Source organism: Myodes glareolus, chromosome 9, assembly GCF_982192425.1.
Source record: "Myodes glareolus chromosome 9, mMyoGla1.1, whole genome shotgun sequence".
Classification (NCBI taxonomy): Eukaryota; Metazoa; Chordata; class Mammalia; order Rodentia; family Cricetidae; genus Myodes; species Myodes glareolus.
This window is the reverse complement of record NC_142034.1, coordinates 20,233,308-20,249,945: the sequence shown is the minus strand read 5'-3', so window position 1 is coordinate 20,249,945 and position 16,638 is coordinate 20,233,308. Positions and strand designations below refer to the sequence as shown.

Below are 16,638 nucleotides of genomic sequence, written 5' to 3'. Positions count from 1 at the left end.
CTCCTGGTCTCTTGGAGCTTTGGTTTCCTCTTCTACCAAGGAGTGGGGCTGGAGCTCAGTTCTACGGTAGAGTGCTTGTGTAGTCTGCAGCATGCCCTGCTTTAGAGCTCAACAATGCATAAAACTGGGTGTGGCGGGCTCACTGGAATCCCAACACTCAGGAGGTGTTATCCCAGAACTCTTAAAACAGGCTGGTGGATCAGAAGTTCAAGGTCATCTTCAGCTACGTGCTTAGGGAGTTCAAAGCCAGCCTGGGACACTTGAGGAGAGAAAGAGCCCGTGAATGAGAGTGAGCATTCAAGTCTCCCCCGACCCTCCACACGCACAGATCAAGTTCAGGCTCCAACAATAGATAATTTTAGAGCCCGCCAAATTTAGCTTATCATGTCTCAACCACGAACTTGTGCTGGCGGAATCCCTGCAGACCTAAAGGGACAGAGTCCTCTAGAGTAGCAGGCCTCTGTTGCAGGGGCTGTTCTGGAGGTTCAGCTGGAGTCCTGCTCCATTTTCTCAAGTGCCCTGTGCAGAGGAAGTACCTAAATTGCCAGAGAGGGAATGTGGCTTCCTGTAAGCAAAATGACCAGGGGACATTACTCCTCCTCCATGCCGGACACCAAGTCTCTCTGAGCTCATGAAGCCCTCAGGGGAAGGAGCTTTTTATGAAGCTTTTATTTATTTGCTTGCTCTCTCTCTCCTTTATTCTTTTTATTTTTTTTTCCTGGGTGTGGTGTCGCATGCCTTTAAACCCAGAACCTGAGAAGCAGAGGCACAGAGGCAGGTGGATTTCTGTGAGTTCAAGGCTGGCCTGGTCTACAGACTGTTTCAGGAGAGCCAGAGATTTGTAGAGAAACCCAGTTTCAATTTTTGTGTTTGTTTGTTTTTTTAAATACAGGATTTCCCTGAGTTCAGGCTTGTCTCACACTTGCTATGAAGCTGAGGATAACCTTGAACTTCTGCTCTCAGTTCTGAACTACGGCTGTGCAGCACCGTGCCCGTGCCCACTTTATTCCGTGCTGGGGATCAACTCAAGGCTTTGTGAGTGTTGGGCAACGCTACCAACTACGCCGCATTCCTCAGCCCACTGTTAGCTAGCCTTTCACGGGAAGCCTCCCCGCTCATACCTCCCTGTCTGCCTCACCAGGCAGGAGAGGGGCTTCTTGGCATTAGGTGACCCGTACCTTGTAGTGGGGTGAAGAGGAGGAGTGGGGTATTTGCCTGGAGCTGTGATCGTTGAGGATGGAGTCCCTTAATAACCTCATGGTCCCTCTTCCATGCCCTGCTGTCCCAGGAGAGCCACTGACTCTCTGTGGAAGAAATTACTTCCCCATAGACCAAGGGACCCAGATTCCCATTATCCTCCACTCAAGGGGAGTCTCCACAGTCCAGCTTTTAGAAACTGTCGGGACAGGAAGTTCTGCTACTTTGCTGTGTGGCTACATCCTTTCTCTGGTCATTCCTTTCTTCTATGGACTGTTGGGACCAAAAGGGAGTGACGGATGGCTGGGAGTTTGAAGATACAGTCCCCTTTGGATGCAGGGTGGGGCTGAGTTGAGGAGGAGGGTTACTGAGCCTGGACCGTCTCCTGGGTAGGCGGTTGCTTGAGCTGGTCCTCAGAACATCCATCCTTAGGAACTCGCATCTAGTGGGGCAGATGATAACAACCCACAATAACCGCAGAGTCTGAAGGCGAGAGTGTGGTAAAGAGCAGGAGAACCAGGTCGCCTTTGATCCCAGCACTCAGGATACAGAGGCAGGCGGATCTCTGTGAGTGTGAGGCCAGCCTGGTCTACAAAGCAAGTTCCAGTATAGCCAGAGCTGTTATACAGAGAAACCTTGTCGTGAAAAAAAAGGAGGAGGGGACTGAGAGGGCTGGAGAGATGGCTCAGTGGGTAAGAACATTGACTGCTTTTCCAGAGGACCCGAGTCCAATTCAATTCCCAGCAGCTCACAACTGTCTGTAATTCCAGTTCCAGAGAACCAGACACCCATGGCAAAACACCAATGCTCATAAAATAGAAATAAATAAATTCAACTTAAAAAGGAGTGGGGACTGAGGAGACAACACCTGGGAAGTCCTGTGGTCCCCAGGGAGGAATTTGAGCTGAACCTTGAAGTTTTTTTAGGGGAAGAGAGCTAGGAATGGGGTGGGGTGGGGCAGAGGAGAAGGGCAGTCACTGGGAGCACACAGAGGAAGATGGGGGATGCCATACAGTCACGGCTCCGACACTCCTGAGGGAGCATGGTAAGGAGTGGGAGGTGGCACAGGGACCAGGAAGGCCACTCTTCCTCTGGGTCCCCTCATCTGCCTGGCCAGCACCCTTAGCTGGGCCTTGGGATTGAGAGGAGAAGACTCCCCTAGCTGGGGTAGTAAGGCCTGGTCTGTGAGGACAGCTGGTTCTAGGCCTCCTTTCAGAATATACACACGTGGGGATGCTCTTCACGGTCCAGAGAGGTGGGCGTGGTGCTACTGCTTGCCCAAGGAGACAGGTGAGAACTTGGCTGGCTCAGAAAGGGGTCTCCCAAAACACAGGATCTGCTTGAGGAGCCCTTGGACTCGGGGCTCTTCGTCAGACATGTGCTCTCCTGAGAATATTCTCTGTTCTCTTGATTTCTGGCCCTTTCATGTCCCTTTGCTTGTCCTGAGACTCCCTTCATCCCCAGTCCCAAACCCACTGAACCGAAGCTGTGACCTTCAAGGATCAATGCTTGTACTCAGGACTCTGTCCTGGGGCGGGGGAGGGGATCAGCTCAGAGGTGCTAGGTGTCCTCATACCTCACCGCTCCATGCTGTGGCAGGTCTTCCCTGCCTGACCAGAAGACCCAAGGACAGAAACCATTGCTCTCGGGACTTCACTCTGTCCCAAAGTGGCATGGTTTGTTTAATGATTTGTTTTTATTTTATGTGCGTTGCTATTTTGCCTGCATGTATGTCTGTTTGAGAGTGTCAGACTTACAGACAGTTGTGAGCTGTCATGTGAGTGCTGGGAATTGAACCCAGGTCCTCTAGAAGAGCAGTCAGTGCTCTTAACCACTGAGACATCTCTCCAACCCATTATTGTTCTTTGAGACAAGGTCTTACTCCATAGCTTCGTACTCTTGGTCCTCTTGCTTTGGCCTCCCAGGCACTGGGATCCCCGATGTACACCTGGCTTCATAGTCCGTGTGTTTGTGGATTTGAATGGGATCTGGGCAAAACTGGGTCTCTAATCACACAGCCAAAGCATAGTAGAGACATCAGTGCATAGGAATGACATAATAACAGTGTTTTTATTTCTAATTATTTCTTTTGGTTTGTTTGTTGGTTAGTTTGTTTGTTTGTTTTACAAGACAGGGTTTCTCTGTGTAGCCCTGGCTGTCCTGGAACTCTCTGTAGACCAGGCTGGCCTTGGTCGACAAAGAGATATGCCTGCCTCTGACTCAGTTCTAAGACAGTCAAGGCTACACAGAGAAACCCTGTTTGAAAAAAGAAGAAGAAGAAGAAGAAGAAGAAGAAGAAGAAGAAGAGGAGGAGGAGGAGGAGGAGGAGGAGGAGGAGGAGGAGGAGGAGGAGGAGGAGGAGGAAGAGGAGAAGGAGGAAGAAGGAGGAGGAGGAGGAGATGTCAATCATGATACTGCTCCTGTGTGTCAGTCCTGGCTCCCATTCACCACTCAGGCTTTAGTTCCGTGTTAGCCTCCTTTTAGCCTCTCAACTGGACACAATCCCATGCCTCTGTGGCCGTGATAAGGAAAAGCAAGATGGATTGTATATGAGCAAAACCCCCAACTCTTTGTGGCTTAAACAAGATAGCAGTTTATCTCTCTCTGCTGACACAGAAGCCTGGAGGTAGGAGATCCCAGAACGCAATGGAGCTCTGCAGGTCTTTCTGTCCATTGTCTGTCATCTTTAGCAAGTAGCTTTTCCCTTTCGGTCCAGCATGGCTGCTTGAGCTTCAGCTGTCCCCTCTGCGTGCCTGCCAACAGGAGTAAAGAAAAAATGAGCTCTCTTCTGAAGACATGTCTGGAGACCAAGACTTAGTTACATGGCTGCAGTCAGCTGAAAGGCAGTCTGGGCGGCGTAGTCTCCGTTCTTGGAAGTATTGTGTCCAGGGTTCTACCACACAGGAAGAAGAGGGGAATAGACTTGAGAAGACATCAAGTCACTCAGCCCGAGTCCTGTCACCATCGCCCTCTACCCCCACTAACACATCTACCCAGGGGATCCTCTCTTGTTGAATAGCTTGTTTATTAATTATTATCTTTGACAGTAAAACAGAAGCCAGGCTTGGGGAGTTGGCTCAGGCACTAAGGTGCCTGCTTTATAAGAATGAGGACCTGTGTAACATGACGGGCTGGCTTATTGGGGTATCTGTTCCCGCCCGATACCCCACAACTGGCAAGTCCCAGAGAAAATCAATCACACAGAGATCTCTATAAGTTATAAAACTGATTGTCCCATTAGGTCAGGCTACTTATTAGCTCTTATAACTTTTGTTACCCCATTATCCTTATCTACATTAGTCATACGACTCAGTACCTTTCTCAGCTGGGCAGGTTACATCCTGCCTCTTCAATGGTCTGCGCAGGAATGACTGAGGGAGCTTCCTGCTTCCCAGAATATTCCTGTTCTCATCACCCCGCCTCTACTTCCTGTCTGGTTGACCTGCCTATACTTCCTGCCTGGCCAATCAGCGTTTTATTAAAATACATGATTGACAGAATACAGACAATTCTCCCACACCAGACCTGAGTTCAGGTCCTCAGCAGGGAAGAGACAGGGAAATCCCCTGAACTTGTTGGCCCGCAAGTCTAGTCAACTAGCAAGTATTGGTTCAATGTCTCGGCAAGCCTAAGGTGGAGGGGCTAGCAGGATGTCTCAGTGGGTAAATCCCAGCATTTGAGAAGCAGAATTGGGGAAATCTTTGTGTTCAAGGTCAGCCTGGTCTACATAGCAAGTTCTGGACCCACAGAGCTACCTAGTGACCCTGTGTCAAAAAACGAACTTAAAAATAAATAAATAAATAAGCCGGGTGGTGGTGGCGCATGCCTTTAATCCCAGCACTTGGGAGGCAGAGGCAGGCAGATCTCTGTGAGTTCGAGGTCAACCTGGTCTACAGAACGAGTTCCAGGACTGCTAAGGCTACACAGAGAAACCCTGTGTTGAAAAACCATAAATAAATAAATAAATAAATAGATGAATAGATAAATAAACAATAAGGTAGAGAACAATTGAGAAGACACATATCATTGTCTGGCCTATACACACTACCTATACACACTGCGCACACCTCCCACACACTCAATACATGCACACACATACACACTACTACATACTACACATATACACAGAATACAAAATAATAAGTCCCATGAGTGTAGGGCTTTTGGAGATTTTCTATCACTGGATCTCGAGTGCCAGCAAAAGGTAGTCCCAGCTATTCGGGAGGCACGGGAGGATCGTGATCAGCAAGCAGCCTAAGGTACACAGCAAGACTCTCTCAAAAAAGAAAAGTCCTGAATTTTTATTGAATAATGATTGGCTGCTGGAAATTATGGCCTAGAGCAGTGGTTCTCAACCTTCCTAATGCTGTGACCCTTTAATACAGTTCCTCATGGTGTGCTGGCCCCCAAGCATAAATTTATTTTCATTGCTACTTCATAACTGTAATTTTGCTATGGTTATGAATTGTAATGTAAATGTCTGTGTTTTCTGATGGTCTTTGTCGACCATGTGTAAAGGTCATTCGACTCCATGGGGGTCAGGACCCGCAGGCTGAGGACCTCTGGTCTAGAGCCATTCTTATTCCTACACAGCTAGGGATGTGGGATTGAGAGACTAATTTGTAACCACAGTCACCAGAGGAACTTGCCTAAGGCCATACATACAGTTGGCAATGTGAGTCTAAATCCAAACGTTCCCTTGAGCGCCTCCACTTCACAGACTGGCTCTACCCAGGGGCAAGTTCAAGCCAGAGAAAGATTGCCAGAGAGCCTGTTGGTGCCATGCCTGGGAAATTCCATTCCAAGTTCCCATTTATGCCAAGCCAGTAGCCTTTAACAGGATCAACATGAGCCCTGGTTGTTCTGGAACAACTTGGTAGCCTTCAGACAGACAGATCGGTGGGTGAGAAAGGTCAGAAGGAATCCACCCGTGAACTACATCCTTCCTGGACCTAAGCCTTGAGCAACGTGTGACCTTCACACGGACAGATTGTGTTTTCCCTTTCGGACAAGGGAGAACTGTCTAACTCATCAGGTTTTCCTCATTGCCTTGGCTTCTAGGAAACCTAGTTTGAAGAAAACACCCACAGGCGGCTCCAGCCTAAGACTAGAGCTGTTCCCAAGGGCTTCGAGCAGATCAGGGGCAGGTCAAGAAGCAGTTTCTGTCCTTTAATTTAACCGTTAGGCGACACCTACTGTGTGCAGGGCCTTCTCTCGTTCATTCCCAATGCTTGAAGAACCCTGGGCGCAGAAAGGTGCAGTAACTTCCTCAGGTCCAGTTGTTTACCTACGGTGTACATTGGCCCACAGGAAGCAGAGGGCTAAAGCTTGGACCGGGAGAGAAAGTCCCCTGGGAAGTCGTTCTTAGTTGGTGGGGCACAAGGGGACAGACGCCCGGAGATAGGCTGCAGCGGAGCAGAAACCGCTGTGGGCTGCACTGACTGTGGCCTGGAACACCGGCGGGGCGGGGCGGGGCGAGGCGGGGCGGGAACGGTGTCTGGGCTGCTGGCACCGGCTCCGAGTGCTTGAAAGAGTTCCGCTAGACCCTACCTCTTCTGCCCACTCCACAGGGTCTAGGCACAAGATTTGCCGTAAAGTAGCCCACGTCTGCTAGAACCCGCATGTCGGGACGCCTACGGGGGCGGGGCGAGGATGAAGTGGGTGAAATGCTGTAACCTGGTCCCCTGCCGGTGAGCATCGCTGCCGGGAAGCCGGTCCCCGTCCTTCCCGTCTGAGGTCCACCGACCCTCCACTCCCCACCTCTCCGCTCTGCCAGCGACTCCCTGAGGCCTCCACCTCAGCATTAACTTCAATTCCTCCTCCCAGTCTAGCCTCCTAACTCTGAACTTGCCCCTGACCTAGCCCTGTCCTATGTATTCTCCTTCCTCTGGCTTCTCTTTCAGCTAAGCTCTCTTCTGCAACCTTGCGACTTGGTGCCAGGTTCATCCTTTTCCAGGTCCTCAGGCCTGTTGGTGTCACCTGTCTTCCCAGGACGCAGTGGGGGGGGGGGGAGGCGGGGGAAATGGCAGGAGCAGGCGCTGAATTCCCCCCGCCCCTGCTCCCTGGAAATCCTGGCTGCCTTCTCTTCATTAGAGAGGTTGCTGTCAGGGGAGGGAGCGCTAACAAAGGGGTCATTCAAGCCTCCAGGCAATCCTTCCTGTGCGACAGGGTGCTCACGGTGAAGAGGGGGCTCCTTACCACCTGCTGAGCTGTTTATTTAAAACCAAAAAGCTGGCTAGAGGGAACTGAAGAGATGGCTCCGAGAAACACCCCTGCTGTGAAGCCAGTGACCTGAGTTTCAGCACCGGATAGCTGGGACCCACTTCGTAGAAGGAGAAACCCCTTTTCACAGGTGTTCCTTTGACCTCCTCATGGGAGCACACACACACAGAGTAAAATAATTTTTTTTGTAAAAGAGTAACTGGAGATGTAGCTCAGTGCTTGTAAACATGTATGGTACCCTGGGATTCACGCCCTGGGATCCACCCCCTGCATGGCATAAACTTGGTGCAGTGGCCCACACAGGAGGATTAGAAGTTTATCTTCTTTCTTGGCAGTGTAGAGAGTTGGAAGCCAATCTACAATAGAGAAGAATTTATCTCAAAAAACAAACAAACAAACAAAAAACCTGGTGTGGTAGTGCACACTTTTCATCCTGGCACTCAGTGGGCAGAGGCAGGTGGATTTCTGAGAGTTTGAGGCCAGCCTGGTCTACAAAGAGAGTTCCAGAACAGTCAGGCCTACATAGTAAGACCCTGTCTCAAAGCAACAAAACTTAAACTCCCTTGCTGTTGAAAGGTAGTCTTACACACAGAAAGACAATTATCACATGTACTCACTCATAGGTGGTTTTTAAACATAAAGCAAAGAAAGCCAGCCTACAAACCACAATCCCAGAGAACTTAGACAACAATGCGGATAATAAGAGAGACTTACATAGATATAATCCACATGGGAAATAGAAAGTAGAAAAAGACAAGATCTCCTGAGTAAATTGGGAGCATGAAAATTTTGGGGGAAGATTGAAGGGAGAGGGGAGAGGCAGGGAGGGGAGCAGAGAAAAATGTAGAGTTCAATAAATATCAATTAAAAAATCAACAAAAAAAGAAAGTTAGTCTTACATACACACACTGACAGTATATATATATATATATATATGTTTAAATTTTTTCTTTTTCTCATATATATTTTTTCTTTTTCTCATGATAAAAAGTATATATATGAGAAAAAGAAAAAATTTAAACCAAAATAGCAGTTGGTACTGACATCACTGTGATTGGGCCTTGGAAACTGGCAAAAGGGTATGTATCTGATACATCCATTTCCTAGTGAACATCCGTGGAAGAGTCAGCCACGGGACACTGAGGGCAGAGGGAAGGCTTGTGTGATAGCCTCCTCTATCTTCTCCCTGCCCCTTCCTGGGATCCCCTAGATTCCCTGTCTGTGACTGATCCCACATCTGCCTGTCCTGATCTCCCTCTCCCAGCCCACAGGGACCCCTTCCTTGCTGAGAAAATTCTCTCCCTTGCTCTGTTGGTGAGGAAAAGAGTTCTCCTAGAAAAGGGCCACACCCTGACACAGGGGCAGCCCCTCCCTTCGGACCAGCTGCAGCCCCTTGGTCTCTCCTATCTGCTGAGCCAGATGTTTGGGGCCCTCCACCTGACAGCTGATGGCAGAGTCTGTCACAGGGCCAGGCCTATGGGTGTGTCCCATGCCATGCGTATGTCTAGGGGAATGTGGCTTTGATCCAGCGTGGCTTCCCCCTAGTTGCGTGGCCTTAACTGAGTTTCCAGAGGTCTCTGAAGGTTCAAGTTCAGGAGGTTGTGAGGTAGAAGGTCAGAGTCTAGGAGGCCCTTGGCACAGAGGAGCTTGGTGGAAGGCAGGAGTGTTATTTCAGGAGAAAACCTCAGTTGGTACCAGGATCTCCTGTTCGCCCTGAGACCAGGCTGCCTTCATGACACTCCCAGCACAGGGAGGTGAAGACATTCTCAGGCCTGGTTGATGGGGCCTGAGGTGGGGGGGAAGGGGGAGGGCTCAGCTCCTCCACCCAGGTAGCTCCTCCTTTGTGTCTCAAACAGGAGCCTTGAGCTGTGCCCATCTCAATCGGACTGCTGGGTCCAGAGTTCTCACAGAGGAAACTTCAGAACCTTCTTCCTTCATGTGCCTCAGTCTCTCTTCCTGTAAAAGAGACCAAGCCAACTGGGCTTAGTGACTCAGCTGTCCCTCGAAGAGCGGAAAGAAAAGGAGGCCTCCAGGTCCAAACTCCCCTCCTTTCAAGCTCTTGGTTTGTTTTTGAACAGCCCTTAGGGCAGCCAATCAGAACTAAGAATCCAGGCTTCTATATTCCCGGGTTGACTGCAGCTGCTGGTTCCGGACCAGTGAAGCTGGGGAGCCCTGGGTAGGGAGGGGAGCATTGATGGGCATGGTGGGAGGCGTGGGAGGTTGCCGGGGGGGGGGGCGCTCCTCTTGAAGACCCCAGTGCTGTCAGCGCCCAAACTTGAGATGTTCTGTTTCGGCTGATGAGAGCCTGACAGAAGTGGGGGAACGGCATCCCCGCCCCCCCCCATGTCTTGCCTCAGGTTATGCTCTGGATATGGGCTTGCCTAGCTCCCACTTTGTGAAGCCCAGAGACTCAGCGTCTTAATTCGCCCGGGTGTCAGTCTGCAAGCACTGACTTCACTCCTGCTGGTCTGTGCTAGGAGTGGCAAAAACGAAGACAAAAGCACAAATCCCAAGCTAGGGTCCGAAATCTTAGGGGTCAGGAGAGCAGGAAAAACACACAGAAAGCCCAGAACCCCTGGGAAACTCTTGGACCCAGAGCCCCGCAACGCTTTGATGATAATCCCCAAGAGTGAACGGGATTCCCTCTTGTGATTCGGCAGAGAAGTAAACACCAAGCGAAGCACCACAGCGCACGCGCCCCTGAGGACGGCCTAAAACCCGGGTGACTCCACCGTGCCTTTGTCATCGCAGATGGGAAGGCTCAGAGAACAGCTGTCGAAAAGGACTACCAGGACCTGGCTTGGACAGATACCTCCTCCTTCCTCCTCCTCTGCCCAGGAGAGCCTGGCCTGTGCATGGGGAGGGAGCCAGGGACCCCCATGGATGCCCAGTCGCCCAAGGCTCTTCTCTGCTGGAGATCATGGACCCCCAACAACTATGGCAGCACCCAGAGATGCTCTCCAATCTGTTCCCACCCAGAGGAAATGAAAGTGCCAGGAGTTAGTGAATTCGCTAACCCCAGACAAGAAAAGAGAGTCAGGACAGGACTCATTATCTGGTTAATCCCAGAAGTAAGAAACCTATTGCTGGATGTAATGGCACACACCTTTAATCCCAGCATTTGGGAGACAGAGGCAGGTGGATATCTGTGAGTTCCAGGCCAGCCTGGTCATTGTAGTTTCAGGACAGCTAGGGCCACATACAAGAGACCTTGTTTAAAAATAAATAAGTAAATAAATAAAACCAATGATTTTTTTAATTCATAAGGTTAATAAACTGGATGAGAAATCAAGTTTAAGAATGTCAAATTGAGAGGCTCTCTCAATATTGTATTCCAGGGATATTGATGTAATAAATGCTTTCCCCTCCCCCAACCTTGAAAACCCCTCTGTAATTACATCACCTGACCTCCAGGGGGCTCAGGCTGTTTACTGCCCCTCTTTTCCCATCTCCCATAAAGAAGGTCCAGTCTACCCCAGGCAAACAAAGGGCTGCTCTCCAATCAACACAGCTCAGCACCTCAGAGAGGAACGGTGAGCTTGCTCATTCGGGTCGCTGGTCCGTCTTCTGACAAAGCCACCGGCTTCACTCCTTTCTCCTCACATCATGAAGGTTATAGAGAATCTGCTTACCACTAGGTCCCGCACACACTCTCCAGCTCCCCGTTCTTTGTAGCATTTGACGCTGGCAGCACTCGCCTCTTGGGAATGTCGACTCCGTGCTCTCCGTGTTTTCGTCTCCATCTTCTTAGCTGTCTCCTCTTCCTCTTATCACCTCCTGTTACAATTTAAAAACGGCGGGAGAGAGAGTCATGCCCTGCAACAGAGCTCACGTGGAGGCGTTTTTATTGGGGGAAAGGGAATGGTAAAGTGGGGTGGGGGAGGGGGACTCTGGCCTCTGGGGACTGGTGCCAGAAGAGAAGAGAGAGGTAGAGGGGGAGGGAGGCACATCCTGCCAGGATCCTAAGGGCTGGCCAGTACAGATGCCTGACTATTAACACGTCCCTCGTTACCCTTCCCCAAGCTCATCTTTGCTGAGTTATGTCTCCCTCCACTCTGCGTGTTCATAACCTGGCCTTCTGCGGTGTCCTTTCTCAGATGACTGGTCCACCCAAGTGGCTCAAGCTAGCACCTGCAGGTGTATGACTGCCACCCTCTCTGGCTGATCCCTGCCGATACCTATTGACTTCCATGTATCCGGAGGACCTGGCCAGAACTGGAGCTTGTCACTTCCTGTCAATGTCCATAGGTCAGTGTTTACCTCCCCAGTCTAGTGGTTTGACTCTTCTTCATTGTTCCCTCCTTCCTTTATTAAGTGCCTGTGATTGGCACAGGCCACCACACAAGGGAGTGCTCAATTAGTGAGTGTAGAATGTACTGCAAAGTAAAGGTGACACAGAACAATGGCTCCGTTGGTAATGTGTTTGTCTTGCAAACACGAAGACATGCGTTCAAGCCCCATGTTTTTCTTTTTTAAAAAAAAGCTGGGAATGGTGGTGTCTGTCTGTAATCCTATTGCCATGTGAGACAGAGACAGGCAGGTGGATTCCTGGGGCTTGCTGACCAGATAACTTTTTAGCAAGTTCAAGGTCAATGAACCCCCCCACCCCCAGGTGATGGTGTGTAAAGAACCAAACTCAGGGTTGTCCTCTAGAAGACAGGAAAATAGACACTGGCAGTTCTCGGTGACGGAGATGGGGGCAATCTGAGCAACAAAACTGAGGATGAAATTACAATAAAATAGTAGATCAATCTCAACTGAATGATCGCAGCTGACATTATTTTCTATGCCAGCATCAAGCAAGACCACATCCCATAAAGAGAATCAGTCTTGTGGCAGGCAGCACAAAGGAAGTCGGTTTTATAGATGAGGGACTGAAGAAAGTTGAAGCAAAAGGGCAGGAAAGCACTTTGGCTAGTTGAATGTGATTTTCTTTGTCCAGTGGGGACACAAAAACAGAACCGTAGGAAAGTGATGGATAACCCGGGACTGAATGAGAACGGCCCGGCCCACAGAGGCTCATGTGTTTGAGTACTTGATCCCCAGGTGGCGGCACCATTTGGGGAGAATTGGGGGTGAGGTCTTGTTGGAGGGTATCACCGCGGTAGGCCATGAGGCTTCAGAAGACTGGTGTCATTCTCGGTATCTCTTTCTCTAAATTGTGGTTGTATTTCATATGTGAGTGCTCAGCCATTCCTGCGCCATGCCTTTCTTCTGCCATCGTGGACTCTGACATCTGAAACTGTGAGCCCAGTTAAATGCTTTCCTTTGTAAGTTGTCTCTGTCATGGCATTTGTCACGGCACTAGAAAAGTTACCAATATAAGCTGTCTGAAAGCAATCAGCTGGGTGGTGGTGACGCATGCTTTTAATCCCAGCACTCAGGAAGCAGAGGCAGGCAGATCTCTGAGTGTGAGGCCAGCCTGGTCTACAGGGTGAGTTCCAGGACAGCCAGAAAAACCTGCCTTGAAAAACCAGAAAACAAGCAAGCAAACGAACAACACCAAATAATCAAATTATACAAAACCCACGCATGATGGTTGTGCTGATTTGAAAGAAGATGATTCCCATAGGCTCACAGGGGTGGCACTATTAGGAGGTGTGGCCTTGCTGGAGTAGGTGTGGCTTTGGTGGAAGAAGCATGTCACTGGGGACGGCTTTGAGGTCTCAGATGCTCAAGCTAGGCCAGTTGCTCAGGGTCTCTTCCTACTGCCTGCCAATCTAGATGTAGCACTCTCAACTCCTTCTCCAGCACCATGTCTGCCTGTACACCAACATGCTTTCTGCCATGAAGAAAATGGACTAAACCTCTGCAGCAGTAAGCCAGCCCCAATTAAATATTTTCCTTTGTAAGAGTTGCTGTAGTCCTGGTATCTCTTGACAGCAACAGAAACCCTAACTAAGAGAATGGAGCATGTCTTTAATCTCAACACTTGGGAGGCAGAGGTGGATGGCTCACCAGCCAAGGCTACATAGTGAGAACCACACCACACCTCCCACTCCCCACCCCACCCCGCACCCACTGCCTCCCAAAACAATGAACACAAACATTTTAACCAAAAGTACACAATAAATAGCCATAAGCCCATATTGATATATTTAAATGATTGAGTAAATAATAAGCAGAGAGAAGAGATAATCTTCCTTGCAGAAAATTTTCAGATAATACATAGTCTCCCTCCAGGGTGGAGATCTTTAGGGACCCACTGTGTATAAAGTGGAGGCTGGAAAGCTAGGAACATTATTATAGTCTGACAAGCCTGAGCGAGCAAACTCACTCACCTTCAACAACCATAGACTGACTGGTCTGATTTCAGAGACTCACAACAGGTCCAAGCACCAAGAATAAATGAGGGTTGGATGCCCAGTTATATGTGGAGCATCTACATCATTCTCTCCAAAGCTCAGGGACCATCAAAGGCAGAAAGAATGTAAAAATCGGAGGTGGGTGGTTGACCAACGTTTCTGTCCCTCCTGGTCCTTCATCCATTTAGTCCCAAATAAACACACAGGCCTACATTAATTATAAACTGATTGGCCTAGTATCTCAGGCTTTTTATTAACTCTCTCTCTCTCTCTCTCTCTCTCTCTCTCTCTCTCTCTCTCTCTCTTTGGTTTTCGAGACAGGGTTTCTCTGTAGCTTTGGATCCTGTCCTAGAACTCGTTCTTGTAGACCAGGCTGGCCCTCGAACTCACAGAGATCTGCCTGCCTCTGCCTCCCGCCTGGCTGTTTTTATTAACTCTTAGAACTTTTATTAGTCCATAATTCTTGTCTTTGTTAGCCATGTGACTGATTTTTTTGGCAAGGCAGTCATATATTGCTTGCTCTGTGTCTGGCTTCCTATGTGGCTGGGTGACAACTGCAGACTGAAACTTCCGTCTTTGAGTGCCTGAACTGGCCTTGCCCTGTAGTCAGACTGATGATTATCTTAAATATCTAACAACAGATGGAAACAGAGGCAGAACCCTACATCGAAGCACTGGACTGAGTTCCCAAGGTTCAGTTGAAGAGCAGAATGAGGGAGAATATGAGCAAGAAAGTCAAGGCCATGAGGGGTTCACCCACTGAGACAGTGTGCCTGAGCTAATGGGAGCTCACCAACTCCAACTAGACTGGAAATGAACGAGCATGGGATCAAACTGGTCCCTCTGAATGTTGTTGACAGTTGGGGCAGACTGAGGGGCCAATGACAATGGCACTGGGATTTGTCTCTACTGCATGTTCTGGCTTTTTGGGATCCCATTCTCTTTGGACGTATACCTTGCTCAACCTGGATGTAGTGTGGAGGGCTTTGGACTTCCCACAGGGCAGGGTACCTTGCTCTCTCTTAAAATTGGAGGGGGTGGGGTGTGTGTGTGTGTGGAGGGAGTGGGAGGGAAGTGGGAGGAGGCAAGGAAGTGGAAATTTGGATTGGTATTTTTTTAAAGTAATAAAATAAAATAATAATAATAAAGAAAAGAAACTTCCCGCTTCCCAGAATTCTCGTTGCTCCGCCTATACTTCCTGCCTGGCTACTGGCCAATCAGCGTTTATTTAAAATACAAGTGACAGGGTAGAGACCATTGTCCCACAGCAGTGGGTGGGCAGGGTGGAGCACTGACCGCCAGGCGTGGCTTGACTGGTACACTGATTTACAGCATCTGGGAATACCTGCACAAGCTCTGCCATGGCTGAGGCTGCCAGCACCCTGTCAACAAGTGGCTCCTGGGGCCCTGTACTCCCTGGGGGTTTATATACAAATGTGTGTGCAGTCAGGTTGATGCGGGAGGAAGAGACAGTTTTTTCAGTGCTGTATCCACTGATAAGGTGTCCAAACTCCTGTACTTAATACCCATGCCTCTGAAAGCAACCTTCGTGAAGCTCCTCCGCTCGTTCTCTCTCTCTCTCTCTCTCTCTCTCTCTCTCTCTCTCTCTCTCTCTCTCACACACACACACACACACACACACACTCACACACACACACACACACTGAAAGTAGTAGGGGCACCAGTGGAAAGAGGAAGGGGATCAGTCAGGGGGAAGGGGTGCTAGGAGGAAAACAGAGGGAGAATATAATAGAAAGATATTTTGTGATCAACTGGAGACCGGCTCAGGGTTCAGGTCCCAAAGAGGATGAGTGGAGTGGGGATGGGGAGTACTGACATGATCTGAGGTGAATCCAGATGGCTGGCCAAGTACTCATTGAAAAAAGAATACACATTTTATACTCTATAGTTGCACGTAGGATTAAATGAGAGAAAGGGCACAAGGGAGCTGGGGTGTGGCTTAAGATCAGGGGTTGAGGGATCTAGCATTGACCTTGACAAGTTTGTAGGTGCCAATCACATGTCAATGAAGAGCCACAAGGGACTAGTTTTAGCAAGCAGGAACTTTGTTCAATCCTGTGAAGGCATGGAGACTTTTGTTTCAAAGCTTGACCTTAGGAAAAGAACTTTCCTGGGGGCACCAGACACTTTACTATAGAATATAGCAGCTTTTTATATGACTTAGTTTATCTATTTAGCCAAAGCTTAAGTGGGCACAGACAAAACGGGACAAATATTATTGTGAACCTAAGTAGACCTTAGGAATTTATAAATCTTGATTATCAAATATGCCTTGAATTTCAAGTGTATGTTGCTTATCTAAATTTTCTGGCAGCTTGGTGTTAACTTGTATGGGAGTAGGCAGAGTTATCACACTATATGGTTCCATGGTGGTGGGGACTTTTTTCGAAATAATTTTGTTTAGAGAGGCTGCCCTTTCTTTGTTTTTTGTTTTTTTTTTGTTTGTTTGTTTTTAGAGACGGGGTTTCTCTGTGTAACAGTCCTGGCTGTCCTGGAACTCGCTCCTGTAGACCAGGCTGACCTCAGACTCACAGAGATCCGCCTGCCTCTGCCTCCCAAGAGCTGGGTTTAAAGGCGTATGCCGCCGCCGTCTGGCTTATCAGAGGCTGCCATTTTATACATTCATCCTTCAAAGTTCAAACAAATTTAACAAAGGAAAAAGCTTATGGGAACTCACATGACACATAGAGAGAACATTCAAAGTGAAAGGGAAAAGGTGCTGGGGAATTGCGAACCGTCAAGGAGAAATGCTGGAACGTTGACAAACAGCAACAGTCCCCAGACCGTCCATGCCAGTAGTCCACGGCCACACCACCCTGAATGTGTGATGATGACCTCAGGTGCTAAGCAGGCTTGGGTCTGGCCAGTACTTAGATGGAAAATACATTATGTG

At 49.1% G+C, this 16,638-nt stretch overlaps 2 long non-coding RNA genes across 3 annotated transcripts; one reads left to right on the top strand and one right to left on the bottom strand.

The window, feature by feature from the left end:
* Positions 1-432: 432 nt before the first annotated feature.
* On the top strand, positions 433-11,245 carry LOC125407920 (uncharacterized). Of its 2 annotated transcripts, XR_015738743.1 has the most exons (4): positions 433-788; positions 893-1,035; positions 9,276-9,595; positions 10,080-11,245. It is a non-coding gene; the product is annotated as an uncharacterized LOC125407920 (long non-coding RNA). The 2 variants fall into 2 exon arrangements; XR_015738744.1 differs by lacking the exons at positions 433-788; positions 893-1,035 and adding an exon at positions 6,725-6,887.
* On the bottom strand, positions 3,765-8,345 carry LOC125407919 (uncharacterized). Its single transcript, XR_007234321.3, has 2 exons — positions 6,394-8,345; positions 3,765-3,950 (listed from the first exon to the last, which is right to left on the bottom strand). It is a non-coding gene; the product is annotated as an uncharacterized LOC125407919 (long non-coding RNA).
* Positions 11,246-16,638: the final 5,393 nt, after the last annotated feature.